Here is a 14911-nt window from a genome sequence, read left to right on the forward strand (position 1 = left end):
GAAACCATTTCTACAAACTATGTGTCTCAAAGCAGGTGTTCAAAAATGCCAGCAGTTTTTCCCTCCAACAAAGACCTGTTTTTTTTCTTTACCTCTAGGTCTGTAGAGAAGCCCTCAATTCCAAAGCTCTTCCAGCCAGTTCTTATGTTTAGTTCCTTGATACTTTTTGACAATGTTTGTATATGGTGTTAGATAAGAGTCCTTTTGCGTATGCATATCCGTTTGCCAAGCACCATTTTTTGAAACCACTGTTCTTTCCCTATTGATCTTGGCACTCTTATCAAAAATCATTTGACCATATATGCAAGGACTTGTTTCTGGGCTCTGTTCTATTGCATTGGTCTATATGACTGTCTTTATGACATTACCACACTGTTTTGATAATTGTAGATTTGTCGTAAGTTTTGAAATCAGGAAGTGTGAGTCCTCCAGCTTTGTTCTTTTTTTCATGTTTTTTTTTTTTTTTTGGCTATTCAGGGTCTCTTGAAATGCCATATGAATTTTAGGATGAGTTTTTCTATCTTTGCAAAAAAATGTCATTGGAATTTTGAAAGAAATTGCATTGAATCCATAGATAGCTTTGGGTAATATTTGCATCTTAATAGTATTAAGTCTTTCAATCCATAAACATAGGATGTCTTTCCATTTATTTGTGTCTTCTTTAATTGCTTTAAGCAATATTTTGTAGTTTTCAGTGTACAAGTCTTTCAATTCCTTAGTTAGTTACCAAGTATTTTGTTCTTTTTGATGCTATTGTAAATGAAATTGCTTTCTTAATTTCCTTTTCAGATTGTTCATCGTTAGTTTACATATACGCAACTCATTTCTATGTGTTGATTTTATATCTTGCTACTTTGTTGAATTCATTACTAGTTATAACAGTTTTTGTGGACTATTTATGGTTTTCTACATATAAGGTCAAATCATCTGTGAACAGAGATTATTTCACTCCTTCATTTCTGACTTGGATGCCTTTTATTTCTGTATCTTGCCTAACTGCTCTGGCTAGAACTTCCAATACTATGTTGAATAAAAGTGGCAAAAGTGAGAATCCTTGTCTCACAAAGTTACTCTGATTTTAAAGAACTTTTGTAATATTGAACCTAAAGATTATGAGAAGAAAATTTAAAAGACAAAACACTGGTTTCACTTTAGGTATCATGCTTTTTTTCTTTTTGGCTTTTCCCCCTCATTTTATGAATTGGGTCACATGTACAAATAGTAGCAGAGCTGAAGAAAAGAATCAAATCCCTTCATATAATAAATGCTGTTGTGAACAATCAATTCTGAGAAGAATAAAATCTGATGTTTATTATTTGTTTCACAAATTGTAGAGTCAAAACTTCCCCTAAATGTTTAATACATTTCACTCATGTGTACGCATACACAGACTCAACCAAAGCTTCTCATTTACCACCTCAGGACTGACCCCAAAACCCAGGTGCGAGGCATCCAGAGAAGATGCTTGGAGCCAGGTGTATGAGTTTCCTGGGGCTGCAATACAAAGTACCACAAACTGGATGGCTTAAAACAACAGAAGTTCGTTCTCTCCTGCTAAATGCACACAATACCTTGTCTGACCTGTTGATTCTTTCCCCAGATTAAAAGAAGTAGGAATGAAGAATTATGTAGTTAGAGAATGACTAGCTCTGTACCTCCAGCAGCCCCCTTAACAATCCTGCAGGCAGACCACTTGGGCAAGATGACATATGAAGAAAGATCATGAGGCGTCGGCCAGCCTGCACGCAGTGGAAAATGATGCACAGCTTGACTTCCTGCCTTGATGATTCACTGAGATTCTTTCCCCTTTTTCTCTTTAAAAACTGTCATGGCTGAGCAGAATCTTCAGAGTTGGTTTTGGGGACGTGAGCCCACCTTCTCCCCAGACTGCTGGGTTTTCTGATTAAAGCAACTTCCCTTTCTGCCAATATTTGCCTCTTGAATATTGACTTCTGAGCAGTGAGCAGCCAAATCTGAGTTCAGTAACAAAGCTGCCACTACACCTGGCTTTCCAACAGGTCAAAGCATGGAGCTAACTTCTCGACAAACACCTTAAGATCTCCACAGCTTAACACAATCCAAGGGTGTTTCCTGCTCACATCGCAGTGATCCAAGGTGGCTTGGCAGGGTTTGGAGCCACACTGTCCCTTAGGGCACCAGCCTCCTTCCACCTAGTGACCTCACCATCTCAGTGGCCTTTGATCCTCCACCACACCCGCCTCATCTGGCCAGCAGGTGAGGCGAGAGAGATTGGTGAGGATTGCAAGGAAGGTTTCCAGGAGCTAGGCCTGGGAGTAGCATACCTCACTACTGCTACCCTCTATGGGCAGACGTCAGGCCTGTGGCCACACCTAACTGCAAGGCAGGCTGGGAAATGTGGTCCAGCTAAGCAGGAGGAGGAGCAAACAGGATTTGGACATTGCCACACCCATCCCTACATTGATGGAGAATATACTCCTTGGACAAAACACAGGAGTAAAGAAATAGACATGTTCTCTGCTCTTCCTTTTTATCCCAGGCTCGCTCTCTCTCTCTCACACACACACACACACACTCACACACACACACACACACGTTTCCTCCTCCAATGCTGCTGTGGATCTGGGGTTTGTTCATAACAAATGTGGAAATAAAGGAAGCTTACCCAAATGAGAACGTCGATGGAAAAAAAAAAAAAGCACAACCTAAAAGTAGAGAGTTATGTTTTATTTGGTGGACATTCTTAGGACTTCAACCCTGGAGAGACAACTTCTCAGACAAAGGCTGAGAAAACTGTTCGGAGGAGGTGAGGGGGAGACCAGGATATATAAGACTTTTCGCAACAAGGGGCAGGTAGTTGGAATGTCAAAAGATTGTTAATTAAAGAAAACCCGATATCTCAAGTTAAGGAATTTAGCTCTTTTCTGTGTATGGGAAGAGGCAAGGGGCTAGGCTCACTGAAATCATTCCCTTGATGTGCACCTCAGCTACCTGGGGCCAGCGTCCTGTGCTTTCTCATCCTGTGTTTCCACAAGCTGCGCTGTCGGATGGCTGCAGTTTGATGGCTGCTAGACGGTGGGCGCTTCTCGTTTCCATCCTGAGGTCCTTCGGGGCTCACCGTGGGGGTGGCTGCAATCGCCGATGACTGTGACATCCTTTGTTGACTGATGGCGGGCTGAGCATTCTTAGTCCACAAGAACTAGCAGTTACTTATTCACAGCTGGCTATAGCAAGAGGGCCCACCACCAGGACTTACATTTTGTCAGAGCCTCAACAGCAGGCAGAGGAGTGGGAAAGCTTCATAGTGGAAAAAAAGGAAGGCTCAGATTCCTCCGAGAAACTGCTCCAAAGAGGTAAAGGAGGAGCCAGGATATTTGTGAACATTTTTTGCTGGGAAAAACATGTCATCAAGCATAAAAAGATTACTGCTAATCACAAAGGACAGATATCTTAAATTAATGATCTCAGTGCTGTTCTAGGTATGGGAAGATTCAAGAATCTGGGCTCATTGAAATTTTTCCTTAGATACGTATCTTAACTCTCTAAGGGCTGGTATATCCAAAGCACAGTATGCCTCCTGTTTTTCTCCATCCTGAATTCCCCTCAGGTGCACTGTGGGTGGGCAACCACGGGATGGCTTGATCCTTGTAGAACTGGAATGGCAGGCAACATTTTTTTCTTTAAAAGTAGGGACAAAGAAATAGGGACTCTATTTGATAGGGACAGAGTAAAAGGACAAAGTAGGTGCTTAAATAGCTAATCCTACTAGGGGATTATAAGTAAAGAAAAAAGTATGGGAGACCCCTGTAAGTTAATGATCAATCAGGAAAGTAGGTTTTCTTTTTTTGTTTTAAATTTTATTTATTTATTTTTAACTTTATTTATTTTTGACTGCGTTGGGTCTTTGTTGCTGCGCGTGGGCTTCCTCTAGTTGCGGCGAGCAGGCGCTACTCTTCATTGCGGTGCGCGGACTTCTCATTGTGGTGGCTTCTCTTGTTGCAGAGCACGGGCTCTAGGCGCACGGGCTTCAGTAGTTGCAACACGCAGGCTCAGTAGTTGTGGCTCGTGGGCTCTAGAGCGCAGGCTCAGTAGTTGTGGCGCGTGGGCTTAGTGGCTCCACTGCACGTGGGATCTTCCCGGACTAGGGCTCAAACCCGTGTCCCCTGCATTGGCAGGTGGATTCTTAACTGCTCCACCACCGGGGAAGCCCAAGAAAGCAGGTTTTCTTAACCACAAAATCAAGTATGCTTGCTTAGCAGCAAAACCATGCAACAGAAGCATGAGACGTGCCCCCAAACAATAAAACAATGGTGGAATAAGACCCACATCCTGCCCAGTGAGCTCGGTAAGTTCATGATTCCTAGGACATGCTCCTCTGCACACACTAAAAACAAATATATAGGGAAAAAGTGACATTATACTAAAACCTGAGATGACTTACCACTTTTAGCATATGTTACCGCCTTTTTGATCATTTCCCTTGTGCCATGACAGTCCCGGCTTGACCATGTAGGGACAAGACAACGACCCCACCCGACGTGGAGGAGGAGCTGATGATGGAAGCTTGACGTCTACTCAAGAATGAGGAAGAAGGTGGCCTTTCCCCCTCCCCACTTTTCCTATGATTATAAAACTGTAGCCCACTAACTTCTTGGGGTGCAGAACACTCTCACCCACCTGCTTGTAAGCCTCACAAGTGTCCTATTCTAATGCATCACTTCTTACCTATCACTTTGCCTGTGGCTGAATTCTTTCTGTGCTGAGACATAAAGAACCAGAGCTCCTCGGAGCCCTGCAAACACCACCTAGCAGTTTCATATTAACCAAATTGAAACCATGCCCCCCTAGATTTGACAGAAACTCTCGAGCCTGCCTTGCAGAACAACAGATAGGGGGTAGCTTGTAAAAACCCCTCAGCTTGTAAACTGCCTTCACCAATTAAGCTCCCTTTAGTTTTCTTCCTTCCTTCCTTCCTTCCTCCCTCCCTCCCTCCCTCCCTCCCTTTCTTTCTTTCTTTTTCTCTTTGATTGTACACGTTCCCAGCTACACATAGCCCAGTTGTCCTACGGGAACTTGGCTCAGGTCCTATACAGTGTGAGCCAGCTAAGGCTGGTTGGGACCACTGACCCTAAACCTGGCCTTGTGCAGGTGTCCAGCATATGGCCTTTTGAGGCCAGAGGACTGGAAACTCCACCCTCCCATCATGTTATGCGCCTCCACTGTGAATATGCAGAAACCAGTGATAAATGGAATATTTGCTGCCATGTCAGTAAACAAAGGGTGTCAGAGTCATTAGCAATTGCAGCCACAGCCTATGGTGAGCTGGTGAGCCCTGAGGGAACTCAGGAAGGAAGGAATACCTGCCATCTAGCAGCCATCAGACTGCAACCATTCCCGAAGGTGAGCGCTAAGGCAACTCAGGATATAAAACACAGAATACTGGCCCCAAAGAGCTGAGGTGCAAGACTCTTGCATCTTCCCATACATAGAAAAGCACTAAATTCCTTAACTTGAGATATTAACAGTAATCATTTGTCCCTACTACCTGACCTTTTTTTTTTTTTTTTTTTTTTTGCGGGCGTCTCACTGTTGTGGCCTCTCCCGTCGCGGAGCACAGGCTCCGGACGCGCAGGCTCAGCGGCCATGGCTCACGGGCCCAGCCGCTCCGCGGCACGTGGGATCTTCCCGGACCGGGGCACGAACCCGCGTCCCCTGCGTCGGCAGGTGGACTCTCAACCACTGCGCCACCGGGGAAGCCCCTACCTGCCCTTTGTTGCGAAACTCTTATGTATCCTAGCTCCCCACTCACCTCCTTGGAGCAGTTCTCTCAGGGTTACTTGAGATGCTGCCTCCCAGGCGTGAAGTTCTAAAACTTCCCACCGAATAAAACATAACGCTCAACTTTTAGGTTCTGAATAATTTCATAGTCGACACGTGTAACCCAGATGCGCCTGCACAAGACACTGACTACCTCACCTTTTTCCCCACCTCCAGTCACCTTTCCCCAACTCTGAGACCACCCTGCCTATCCCATAAATATCTCAACCAACATGCCTTCTGGGAGGCAGATCTGAGACTTGTTCTCCCTTCCCCACCTTGACTGCCTTGTGAATAAACTCTTTCTCTGCTGCGCACAGACCTTCTTCTGTAAAAAATCCCGGTCCTATGGGGCTAATTGTTACAGGAGTTATTGTTTGACTTCCTGGATTGTTGGTAGATAGCTATCTGACTTCCTACACATTGGCCTAAGGCGGGCTGTCTTCCTTGGTTGGCTACTGTTAACAATGGATTGGTTTCCTGGGCAGGCTGCTTCAGGCTGTTCTGTTTTCAGACTTCTGTTTTCATAGATGGTCTGACCATTGACTGTGTGTATATTAAGTCTCTCACAGCATACCTTACCTGTGGGACCTTCCTTTCTCCTCTGCGTCTGGGCACTGCAGACCTGCTCCTACAGGTGAAATCTGATTTGATCGATGTCTGGGGATCTGCCTGTGCTTGAATACGATCCCTCCTGAAGCCGAATCCAGCTTCTCTACCCCAACACTGAATTAATTTTTGAAGACAGAGTTTTGGGTGAAGTAGAAAAGAACAGGCTTATTGCTTTGCCAGGCAAAGGGGGCCACAGTGGGCTGATGCCCTCAAAACCGTGTCTCCCAACCTGGAGGGGGTAGAGTGAGAAGTTTTATAGCAATGGTTCAAAGTGGGCGTGATCAGCTGGTGGACATTCTTCTGATTGGTTGGTGGTGAGGTAAGTGGGAGTCAACATCACCAACCTTCTGGTTCCAACAGGTCTGGGGTCTCCATGCTTGTGGGCAGCACACAGTTAACTTCTCCCACCTGGTGGGGGTCTCAGTATCTGCAAAACAGCTGGAAGATATTGTGTGTATCCCTTGATGGGAACCAGGACTCTGTCCCAAGGCTGCACTACTATTTCTCTTGACTGTTCCTCCCTTGTCTCACATCCCCTCCCTTCCCTGATTAGCATCTCTTTGAACCTGCCCAGTTGGAACTCAGAAGGTCATGGAGGCTGAATGAAACCTATTTTCTGTAATCAAGAGATGGGGGACACAGAAAGGCTTTTGTGCTCAGGAGCCTGCGTCCTGCTCGTATCACTCTCTTCCCTCCCTTCCCCTGAGATTCCACACTGGGGTGCAGGTGGGGTGGGGGAGGGATATTCTCTCCAATCAATGGTGCAGTGATTATGCAACAGAGAAGAACAAAATCTGACTCCAGGTTGGATCTGTTTCTTTCACTTTGACCTTTGCTTCCCACTGCTTTTGTTCTGTCTAAAGCTATAGGCATACACAAGGACCTGCCTCAGGGAACCCTGCCCCTCTGCCTGAATGTGAAACCAAAGTGCCTTTGTTCAGCTCACAGGGAGACACCCTGACCTGTCCACCTGTGGATGGCTGCAGAAAAGAAGAAATGAACACACCCCCTCCCCGAGGCTGGCCAAACCAGGAGATGTTTTGCAAGACTTACGGCCTTTTTACTTTACTTCCCCACTTCCTCCCCTTCTCTGTTCTATGAGAGAAACTGGCATCCAGATCCCGGGAAGATGGTTTTCTGGGGACACTAATCCACCATCTTCTGGGTCTGCCGGCTTTTTTCCGAATGAAGTTCCTATTCCTTACCTCAGCATCTTGTCTCCCAGTGCATTGGCCTGTCGTGCTCGTGACACTTCCTGACTACACATGCACAGAAAGGCTCCTCGGGGGTCAAAAAGGGAGGGAGATGGCATCCCAAAGTGGTGATGTCATCCTACCCATAGGCCTCTTTGCTAGAATCCATCTTGGCTAAGAGATGCGTGTGCACACAGCGAGGAACCTGAGATACACCAAATACGGTCTCAGAGGCAGGCAAAGCAAGATGATTAGCCAGAGGAAACCCGGAAGAAATGACCCATGTAAGTGATTCAAACTAGCCCCAGGGCACAACTCTCTCTCTGAGCCCACAAGTGTGTGCCTATTCATCACATGTACTCTTTTCCCTCCTAATAAAACACTTTTCTTATTTCACTACTTTCTACCTCTTTGTGGAAATTTATTTCTACAAAGCCAACGGTCCAGGGACCTTATCACTGGCCACCGGCCCTTGTGGTCTAGTGGCTAGGATTCAGGGGTCTCACTGTCACGGCCTGACTTCAGTCTCTGGCCAGGGAACCAACATCCTGATCCTGCTTCAAGACGTGGCAGGCTGAGGCCACCCGAGATCAAGTCCATCTCTCTGAGCTCCATTTACTATGTGATTTCTTTTTGCAATCTGAGAGATCATATGTGTAGAGAAATTAGTCCAGTGCCTGACATGGTCACTCCACAGATGCTCCATAACCAAGAGATGACAGTTTTAACACAGAGACACTGTGTTGGGCTCCCTCCACTTTCTATTCCATAAAACACGGAGCTTAGCTGCAGGCAGAGGAGAAATGAGCAGCCTGGGTTGGAATTTGAAGAACTGGTGGAAAGCACAGCCTGGGCCACTTCCTGTTACCCCCTGGGAGAGGTCCTGGGAAGGCAGGGAACACGTGCTGTTGCCTCCTTCATCGTTAAAGCAAACTTTCAGCAAGGGCTGATCACCAGACGAATGCCAGACAGCTGACCCTCATCCAGGAAAAAAATGATTTTGGAACGGCCCCATGTACACTAAGCCTGGTCCTAGGGCCACCAGCTCAGCTCCGGCAGTGACGGACCCTGTGTTCCTAACAAGCTCCAAGGTGAAGCCAACACTGCTCGGCCTGGAACCAGCCTTTGAGAAGCTGGGTCTATGTCACCAGCACAGAAGAGAAAACAAAACGCGGCAGCGACGCCAGACACTCGCGCTTCAGACGGGACTGAGGGGTCGCTTGGCCGGGGAGCGCTGCTCTGCGCTTCGGCCTGGCAGCGTCAGACCCGGGAGCATTACCCCGGTGGTTCCGGGTTACCCCGCAGCCCCGCGTGCCGCCGGGCTCCGGAAAACCTGCGCCCCGGGCCTGCTGCAACGCCCAGGCAGCAGCGAAGGGCACCCCGCGGCGTGCGGGCGCGACGGCGTGGCCGGCCCGGGGGCGGACCCCTAACACCGCCCCTCCTCCTAGGCACCACCCCTTGCCCCGGACTCCGCCCCCTCCTCCTCACGCGGCGTCCTCCGCTCCAACGCGCTCCGCCCCCTCCCGGTACCGCCCCCTCTTCCTCCGGAGCTCCGCCCCCGCCTCTCCTGCCCCTGGATTCTAGAGTGGCTGCCTCTGGACTTCCGTTTCTCTGAGCAAAGAAGCCGAAGCAGAGCTTGAATTGACTGGGAAGCGCCAGATCAGAAACTGAGCGGCTTAGGGTAAGTCTCCGAGGTCACGTGAGGACCACGTCTGCAAGACCAGAGCCAGTCCTCCGACTCATCATTCATTCATTCGTTCTAGAAACATTTATTGAAATACTATGTACCAGGAACTGTGCTGGACCCCAAGTACAACAGCAAACATCACGAAGTTGTCCGCGCCCTTGACGGCCTGGTGGCAGACAGGGCGTTCAAAATGGCCAAGACAGCGTGACAAAGCCATGGTCCTGGGGAAGAGGGGGGTTGGGGCGTGGGGCTCCCAGAAAGCAAGTCCACTAGGCCTGGAGAAGGACGGAGGCAGGCTGCTTTCTGGGAAGAAGCCCAGCGCGCAGGTGGAGGAGGAGCGCCCTGAATTGGAAGCTCCTGCATAGTGAGGCGGAATCACATTCAGGCAATGGGGCACGCCGAGCTGAGCACGCTGCAGCGCCTCCACCCCTCCCATCCCTGCACCGGGTGCTGCTCACTTCCCACAGGTGTCTGAGTAAATGCACGGGTTCGCAGGTGGGGAGCGACGTCTGGAAGCTTGTCGGGCCTGGTTTCCCGTAAGCACCAGCTCACCTCTCTTCTGCAAGGCCAGGCCATGCAGGTGATGAGAGGGCTGGACAAGGACCAGAGAGACCTGCCCTGGGCACCCGTGACTGCACAGGCAGCAGGAGTTCTGGGGTCAGTGTGATTGTCTGGCCCCCGATATGCTCTCCTGTGGATGCTGTGTTTTTGCCAGGCACGTTTTAATGGAGTTAAGAAATGTTAGTAAGAGGGTAGGGCCAGGCTCATGCTATGGTGGCATCCCCAGGGGCTGAGATGGCTGTGCTCCGTCCAGTTAAACTCAGCCTATGATTACTAAGCACCTACTGTTGCTGGGTGGTAGGCACTGGATGGATCCAAGCTTGATGAGAACTTTGTCGAGGTGACAGCCCCACTGATGAGGTGGCTACATGCTCCACTATTTAGAACATCCATCTGGGATGCAAAGCATCTTTGCCTGAGCTAAGCCAGGGGAAGTGGAGGCTGCAAGAGGTGTGACCCAGGCTTAGAAGGAGCTCCCTAGGGCAGCTGCAGAGACAGGGAGCATGCCGCTGGGACTTAGCAAGGGAGGAGAATGTCTCCAGGAGCCCAGGGGGACAGATAGGCCAGCAGAAGTGGGGTGCTGAGCCTGGAGGACAATTCTCAAGGGCTAAGAGTTTGACACTTATCTGTTAGAATATAGAGTCATCAGTGTCTCCTTAGTAGGGAAAGAATCATCAGCAATTCAGGTGAAAGGCTGTGAGCTTCCTGAGAACAGGAGCTTCGTCTTGTCGATTTTAGCATGGAGAGAAGGTGCTACAGAGCGCAGGCTTGGGAATAAAAGCCTAGATCGCAATCTTAGCTCCCCCACTTCCTAGCCAAGGGGCCTAGCAGTAACCTAACTCCTTGGCCTCAGTCTCCTCATATGTAAAATGGGCCTGTCAATCTTACTTCCCTCACAGGGTGGTGGTGAAGTGAGCTAGTCTCTCAGGCTGGCACCCAACACATACTATGGCCTGGTGCATATGAGCTGTTACCGTGTTATTATTCAGTTATACCCCAAACACGCCCCTGGGCTCTTGAGAGAACTGCCATCTAATGTGCGTATTGGAAGCAGCAGGTACCAAATCCCTGGCCAGGAGGCAACAGCGGGAGGAGTGCGAAGCAACTGGGTACCAACGTGAAGGATGCACTTGACCCACTGAGGGTGAGCAGCTCCTTAAATCCGGCACCCCAGGCGCCTCACTCGCTCACCTGCCCCTAGTCCTGGCCCTGGCGCTGGCTTTGGCCCCAGCCAGTTTTCACTTTTGCTAGTGGCTCTTTCTGAATTCATGCCTGAACAGGAATCACAGGGAGAGCCTCATGTGGTTTCAGGAAGTAGGATCATTCCTCAGAGTTAAGTCTTCACTGTTCTTTGTAACTAGGAAGTAACCGAGGCCTGGACAGGTAAGCAGCCAGGCAAGTGTTCCTGGATGATTATTGGGGAAGCGTGTGTTCTACCATCAAACCACCCTGGGTAGGATTGCCCAGACCCCAGCAGTGGGCCCTGCAGAGCACGGCAGCCGTCAGGCCAGGGAGCTGCTCTGTGGGGCCTCCTCCCCTCCTTTTCGGTGCCACCATATTGAATTTGGTTCCATCCAAGCTTTCCCTGTGTGGGTGAAGAATGTCCCCTGCTTTATCAATAGACAAAGGATGTTGCAGCCATCAAGCCATCAGCCGCTGCAGCTACCGAAGACTGTGCATCCTCAGCGGATTCAGCATGGAGAAAAAGAGAATACTGGCCCTAGATGGCTGAGGTGCATATCAAAGGAATGATTTCTATGAGCCCCGACTCTTGCATCTTCCCATACAGAGAAAAGTGCTGAAGTCCTTAACTTGAGATGTCTGGGTTTTCTTTAATTAACAGTAATCTTTTGACGTTCCAACCACCTGGTTTTTCTTACAGAAACTCCTATACATCCTGCTTCCTCCCTGACCTCTTCGGAGCTGTCCCTCAGAGCCATCTGAGAGGCCATCTTCTGCGGTAGGTCCTCAGTAAGTCCACCAAAAAAAATGTGATTCTCAGTTTTTAGGTGTGCAATTTTTTTTTTTTCTTTCAGTCGACACCTGACCACAGCACTTGGAAAGGGAGCAGGTCCTGGGTCTTTGTGTGGAGTGAGGGATGTTCTTCCTAATAATAGGGGTCTTTGTAGGGAGGAGGCTTGTTGTCAGGGCTCGTTAGCTGAGCAAAGGGGAAGGGAGGTGCGGTGCCAGCTCCTTCCAGAAGGGAAAGGTTACTGCCCCCCACAGAACCCTCACTGGGAGGGCCACTTTTTGGTCTACTTGACTTTGCCACCCCTCCCCTCCATCTTCCAGCCACTTCCACCCTGAAGAAAGCAAATGAGCTAAACTCCAGGGAGGGCTTGAAGAAGAGAAGAGAATTGAGAAAGGAGGATGATGTGGGTCTGAGGGGGGAGGAAGAATTGGGGTGGGGAGCTGCCATGAGCTTAGAACGCTTAAGAATCCATTTGGGTGCTGGAATGTTCCCAGTGAACCTACGGCAGGGTTTAAGACACCCAGTTATCAAGCATCTGTTCTGAAGACCAGCGGTTTAAAGGACCGGCGAAGTTCAAAGCTACGTTCAGCTTTGGATGACTCAGGACTGTCAGAGCAGCGGTTCTCAAACCGTGCCAGAACCATCAGAAGGGCCGGATAAAGCTCAGGTAGCTGGGTCCTGCGCCCGAGAGTTTCTGATGCCGCTGGTCTGGGTGGGCGCCGAGCAACTGCATTTCCCGCAAGCTCCTGGGCATGCTGCTGGTGCGGGGACACAGCTGGGGGCCTCGAGGAGGCTGCAGCGTGGGGCGCAGGGGCCGCCGTAGGCGCTGTGCGCCACGCATTCGGTTTCGTCTCTAATCCCGCAGCCCTGGGAACGTGAGCGTTTCGTTTCCCCGCGGCCGGGGGCGGGCGGGGAGCGAGGGGCGGCGCTCGCGCTGCTTAAAGCCCAAGCGTGGCGGGCGCCTGGCACCGGGGACGGTAAGTGTCGCGCTCCTGGGTCTGGGCACCCTCCGCCGGCTAGAGGCCTCGGGGCATTTGGGCGGGGGGCTGGGAGTTGAGCGCTCCGGGGTGCGGGTATTGCGCAAGCTAGTAGTAGTAAAAACGATCGCTGCTGATTCTACTTTCCTACTGACACGCTGCTGAGGCTCCTGGGTGATGCATCAAAAACAGTCCTCCACCCCCCCCAACTGGCAGCTTTTCTGCCTGAGAAGGTGGGCATGTGGAGGGCATGGGGGCAAAGAGGGTCTCCGAGGGAGCTGGTTAAGAGGGGCGCGCTGCAAAAATGTCACATCCACTGCTGCGTGACCTCCGAGCGCACCCCAAACGGCTGACCCAGCTTCATATATCAGTTTATATTTCCTGTTAAGGAGTGCAAACCAGACCAGTCAGCTGCCCGGGGGTTTCCTTGGAAGCGCATGGACCCGGGGTCTTCACCAATCCTTCTGAATAGAGGGAGGTTGGAGCGGAGGGTTGCCGGGAGGTTTTGCGTGCCGGAGCCGCCCTGTAGGAAGCAAGGGCTGGCCGGAGAGATGGGGCATGCGCAGAAGTACCCTGCGCGGAGGACCCCTAACCCAGGGCATGGAGAGTTGCCCAGGGTCTGCCTTCCTCGTAGCTTGTGCAGCCGGGTGCGACGGCGTGGAGCCGGCACACGTAGTCTTCAGGATGGAGGGAGGTAGGACAGCCCTGGGGGCTGACGGAAAACCCAGGAGCTGCTGAGACCTGCACCGCAGCCCTCCTCACCCCGACCCCACCACGGGTGACCACAGAGCTGCGCATGTGGGATCCTCGGAATTATTCAGTCCAACTTTAAATCAAGTTTTTGTCGGAAGTAAGGTCAAGTGATGTCAACCCTTCCCCCCACCTCCCCCTCAGCTGTGAAGTCCCCAGAAGGCTTCTAAAATGTTCATGTCATCTTTCTACTTTAGAGCAGAGCTGCTGGCCAGGAAGTTCCCCACCCGCCTGTGGACGTGCCCTCCCCCCGCCCCCCCAGGTCCTTCTTCACTTCTCTTCCGCCCACCTCCTAATACTCAGCCATCCTGAGTTGATAGAGGGCTAAAGTACAAGATGCTCTCCCTTTTAACCAGATTACGGAGTCTGCACTCTTCTCGCGCTGGGAGAGGCCAATAAATTGGGAGATGAGGTGTTGGGGGTAAGGCATATGGACTTTATTCGGAAAGCTGGGAGTCCGAGAAGACGGCAGATCAAAGTCCTAGAGAACCCTCTTCTCGGGGTCTGGATGCTAGTTTCTTTTGTAGAACAAAGAGCGGGGAGGTGAAGAGGTAAAGCAAAAAGGCCTCAGATTGTTACAAGTATCTCTTGATTTCAGCCTGACTGGAGCAGGGGTGTGTTAATTTCCTCTTTCCTGCAGCCATACCCAGGTGGGCTGGGTCAGAGTGCTTCCTGTGAGATGAAAAGGTATTTTCATTTTACATTCAGGCTTGGGGTCCATGATGTTTACGTTAAGCTACAGGTGACATCTCTTTAATGATTAACTCGTAGCAAAAGGAGTAGGATATAAAGGTTAAAAAGAAAAGAAGCAGATCTAATACGGGGTCAGATTTGTTCTTTCCTATGACAATCATAAACAATGTAAATGTCAGTGAGTTTTTGGAAGGCAAAACACTTTGATGAGAAAAAGCAGATCTAAGTCCTGAGAGGGTTAACTGGACTGAATTATTTGGGCAGTTTGCAGACACTGAATCCGGCGTTTTCTTGAATTTGCTTGGTAGGTAGCCCTTATTTAGGGCTTAGGGGAGCCAATTCCTCCCTCACATCTCTGTTCCTTCTGCAGACTGGGCTGAGGAAGCTTTCTCACAAGGACAGAACTCCCCTGGGCAACCCTTTGATCCCCTCCCCGACCTCCACTGCAGGGATTCTCCAGTGACACTGGAGAATGGCATCTGGGTCTGGGAGCCATAGGCAAACTAGCACCCTGGGAGATCCTAAGGGGGCGGGGCGTGGTACAGCCAGCCAGCCACACCCATGGACAGTGGGAACCTGAGTGGACAGGCAGAATGTAAAGAACCCACAGGGCCTGGGCAGTTTCTCCCCATCCCTACCCTCCCCAACCTTTGGAGTGAGAGAAGAGCCT

The sequence above is a fragment of the Kogia breviceps genome, chromosome 5, assembly GCF_026419965.1.
Source record: "Kogia breviceps isolate mKogBre1 chromosome 5, mKogBre1 haplotype 1, whole genome shotgun sequence".
NCBI lineage: Eukaryota > Metazoa > Chordata > Mammalia > Artiodactyla > Physeteridae > Kogia > Kogia breviceps.